A 5,000-nucleotide genomic window follows, 5' to 3' on the forward strand; every position below is an offset into this window, starting at 1 on the left:
TCTCTGTCTCTCTCTCTGTCTCTCTCTGTCTCTCTTTCTCTCTCTGTCTCTGTCTCTCTCTCTCTCTCTCTCTCTCTCTCTCTCTCTCTCTCTCTCTCTCTCTCTCTCTCTCTCTCTCTCTCTCTCTCTCTCTCTCTCTCTCTCTAGCCGAAATATAGCCTCTAACCGAACCCATCATGATTTTCATGGGACTGAAATTAAATCGGGGATGTGATTTCCATAGAGTTTACCGGAAACATCATGAGGAGGGTAGCTGCTTTGCAATTACTCTATTCACTCTCGTGTTCTTGAAGATATCCTCATATTGCACTCACAATTTGCCAGTGCAGGCTACTGAACATATGGCCCTGTATGACTAACCATCCAGCGAGATGGGGACTTTTAGTATCACTGCTATCTTATTCACTCTTGTGTTGATGATATCCTCATAATGCACCCAGAGTCTGCCAGTGTAGACTACTCATCACATGCCTCTGTATCACTAACCATCCTGTGTGATGGGGATTTTTTAGCATCACGTAGCTAGTTTTGTGACACTGTACTCCCCTTCATATAGTCCCGGGACAGACCCGGGCAATGCCGGGTAACCCCCAACCCCCCATTATATGTATATATCATTTGTTTTGTTCATTTTCTCCTTTTTGTTTACATATTAACAAACACCTCAGCCCTAAAGACCATCGTTGAGTACCTAATTTCAGAAAATCTTCAGATTTTCAAAATAAGATTTCAAAAAATCTAATTTTCTAAAAAGCCGTCAAAGAGCTGATATCGTCGAGAACGTTTCAAACGGTTAGAACATTTATTCTAATGCTCAAACGTTTGTCCAATGAGAAATGTTTTATACACTCTGGAATAAAACGTTCTGTTTTCGCGAAACCATTTTTTTTTCTTTTTTTTTAACGACAGAAACGAAATTGCTCACACGTGAAGATTTATTGGCGGGAAATTGTTGTAACCGCGACCAAAAAAAAATATTCTGCCTAAAACGTTTGTTTCGCAGAATAGAAAAGAATATTTAGTCATTCTGGTTCGCTTGCCACAACTTGTCTAATGTATTGTAAAAATACAATTTGTAATAATAATTCTAATTCTATTAATGATTAGGACAACACATATTTTATTATTATTATTATCTCATTTACATGATTTATCAATGAGAAAATCCGTAGTAGCTGTGATGAGGGCTCGAACCCGTGTTCGAGAGGTAGAACATCCCTAGATAAAAAAAAAAAAGGGTTCAGTAGAACTCCAGGTTGCAATTCTTTTGCCCGTGTCGTGGTGTGGTTGTCTGGGGCGTGTGCCTGGGAATAGGTTCGAATCTTCATTACGGCTTCTATGGATTTTCTGAATAATAATATCAATTATTATTATTGTTACACACAGAAATCACAATTGCGTGATGCATCAAATGAACAAATCCACAAGGGCCGTGACGCGGATTCGAACCTGCGTCTGGGATGCTCTCGGACGCAGGTTCGAATCCTCGTCACGGCCCTTGTGGATTTGCTCATTATTATTGTTATTATTATTATTTTTATTATTAGTATTTAGTATTAGTATTGAGAACATCAATTTAAGCAATGCTGGGATTCGAACCCTCGACTTGGGTGCTCCCAAGCCGTGCACCTTACCACTGGACCACTATATGGTATAAGTTATATAACTTGGCATTTCATTGAATCCACACGACGTAAATATTATATATTACATTAGTGCTATTTCCTTCTTCGTTATCTATTATTATTTTAATACTTGTATTTTTCCTTTAACAGCAATGAGAAAATGAATTCGAGTAATATGGTGTCTCGAACCAGCGACCCGGCGACTCCCAGATATATATATATATATATATATATATATATATATATATATATATATATATATATATATATATATATTTATATATATATATATATATATATATATATATCATGTTAGTGTGATTTCTTTGGGTAAATAATAGTAATTAATTAAGGTGTGTGGTGGGTATGGTAAGGTTGTCCTCGACGTCTCCGCTAGTGAGTATTCAAGACAAATTGATTCAAAATCAGTGAAAAATATGATTGGGAATCTACACATAGAACAGGAAACTTTAAGGTAGGACAAACAGGATATACACAGACCAAGCGGAGCTGGAAAGGACAGAAAAAACTATACCAAAGCTTATAAAACAGGAAATAAACACGTAGATGGCGATTACAAACCATTCAAGTAGTTTCCTTCTTGGTCAAGAGAGACTATACCACGAGTAGAACTGTCGTTGTCATTGCCTCTGCTTGGTCAGGACAACATTATCCAGCCGACATTGTCATTCCTGTTGCCCATAGTCCATGTAATCACATTATGCATCCACGATGGAGTCCTTTGGTAATACTAACTGCCATTCAGGCCAATGGACTTCACAGTCGTGCTGGGAATGAGCTTAGGGCGGTCGAATGGCAGCCCTTGGCACTGAAGAAGTGGTTGGGGATTGTTATAGGTATATGGTGCATGTTATTCTGTGTCTGCCACAGCAATTGGTGGTCCAGGAGGTGTCTGCCACAGCAATTGGTGGTCCAGGAGGTGTCTGCCACAGCAATTGGTGGTCCAGGAGGTGTCTGCCACAGCAATTGGTGGTCCAGGAGGTGTCTGCCACAGCAGCTATAGAGTTTTAGTGAGCGATGAGTCACAATAAGGTGGCTGAAATAGTTTGACCAGACCACACACTAGAAGGTGAAGGGACGACAACATTTCGGTCCGTCCTGGACCATTCTCAAGTCTCATAATCGACTTGAGAAAGTCGATTACGGAATATGGAAAGTTTCGGTCCGTCCTGGAATGGTCCAGGGCGGACCGAAACGTCGTCGTCCCTTCACCTTCTAGTGTGTGGTCTGGTCAAACGAGTTTTAGTGAGCTTCGAGCATACTTGCATAATAAAAACTCTTAGTGACATCCACCAGGCGCGAGATAGATAAAAGTATCAGTTACGACAATGTAAAAACAAGTAATTCTGACCATATAATAATAATATATAATAATAATTTTATTTAGGTAAGGTACATACATAAAGAGAAGAGACGAAGAAGAATACAATTAAATCCTCCGATAGACTGACAGTCAGCAGGGCATCATGTCCTCAAAGGTAACACAATTATGTTACTCACCTGAGCCTCCCCTTAGGCTAGAACCTGACACTAATTAACCCAGGGAGAGTAATCGTCCTGATGGTGTCAGTAATACGTCTGGTTAATTACCTCCACGCCTCACAAGACTACCCAATTATACCCTCTGTGGGCACCCGGACCCTGGATCCTACGCCATTATTGGGGCTGGGTTTTTCCACTACGACTAATTAGTGATTATTATAGATTAAGTAGCTAATGAGCCCAGGTAGGGTGTCATAAAGGTGTTGTATGTATTGGATGCTCTCTCTCTCTCTCTCTCTCTCTCTCTCTCTCTCTCTCTCTCTCTCTCTCTCTCTCTCTCTCTCTCTTCCCCTCACTTAACTTACCTTTGAGGCGCCTCTCAGCAATTGGAAACCTTTGGATAAAATGTGTTATTTGTGTCCTTACCTAATAGTAATTTGTTTCTTATTTAATCTTGATTCTCATTACTTGACGTGATGTGCGTATCTAGATCGGGTTTATCCTTCTCAGATCACCATGTTAGTTGTCTTCCTCTTAATCTATAATATCCTCCTCAATTAACTTTTTAGCCCGTTTTCATAAGTGTGCATTGTTGGGGTTGGACTCTAATAGCCATTTGTCTGACCACATTACTGTAGCCTAAATGCCTAAATGTGATGTGGGATCTTTTGCAAAGAGTGAGATGAGATAATACTCTTTGGCTGTTAGGCCGTCGACATTAGACCAGAAACTATAAGGGAGCAAGTATTGAATCTTGCCCAATACCGTTCATCATCCCTTCTCCTGCATGATTCTATATCTTGCAATGATTATCTGTCTTTTTCCAAGTAGATAACGCTGTATTCAGCCTTGAACCTTGTCTGTTAAACCAATCTCTTATGTAAACATTATCCACAGCCTTTTTTGTCAAACATTTGAAAATGTAACTCATCAATCCATGTATTTTATCTTCTCTAATTGAATTACTATTTTGTATTATTATATAAGATTAGTTGAACACTACTTTTGTTCATTCTTCCCATGATTTGTTCTCAGTCGCAAACTTTGTTCTCTCCAGCTACTTATAGTTCTTACTTATAGTTCTTTGCCTGATCGTTTTCTGCATTACTTTAAGGAAACAGGTTACATCATCGCTTCACACTCAATTCTGAGATTTTTCTTGTTCTCGTTTTCCTGTTCTCTCTTATCTTCTTATCTCCTACCTTCTTATCCTGCATATCTCTTACCGGTATCCTTCAGCATTGCCTTTACTGATTCTCATTCCAGATCCACATCTCATTCCACTTGTTCAGAAAGTCTCCACATACTTGTGCCATCTCTTTCTTGTTCATATTGTTTTTTGAACAATTATCGACTTCATTAAGTAGTTGAAAGCAATGACGCAATGGTCGCTAGCTCCTTGTAATTCTTCATAGTCCATCGCTATGTGTGCTTACCTGAGTGTGTGTGGCTGAGTATATGTGTGTGTATATGTGATGTGTTTATTTACTGTTTGTGTCTGCAAAATCGAGCTAATAGCTCTTGGACTTCCCATTTCTAAGCAATCTATTTTTCCTCTATTATATCTACTACATGTGTATCTCTCTAACACATGCACACACATTTATAGGAAGCAGCCCGTAGCAGCTGTCTAACTCACAGGTATTTATTTACTGCTAGGTGAACACGTGTTTCAGGATGAAAGAAACTGTGCCCATTTGTTTCTGCATCCGCCGGGAATCGAACCTGGGTCATTAGGACTAACACCCCAAAGCGCTATCCTCTCAGCCGCGAGGCCCGCCATGTGTATATGTGTGTGTGTGTGTGTGTGTGTGTGTGTGTGTGTGTGTATTCACCTAATTGTACTCACCTAATTGTGTCTGCAGGATCGAG

This window comes from Procambarus clarkii, chromosome 22 (assembly GCF_040958095.1).
Source record: "Procambarus clarkii isolate CNS0578487 chromosome 22, FALCON_Pclarkii_2.0, whole genome shotgun sequence".
Taxonomy (NCBI): domain Eukaryota; kingdom Metazoa; phylum Arthropoda; class Malacostraca; order Decapoda; family Cambaridae; genus Procambarus; species Procambarus clarkii.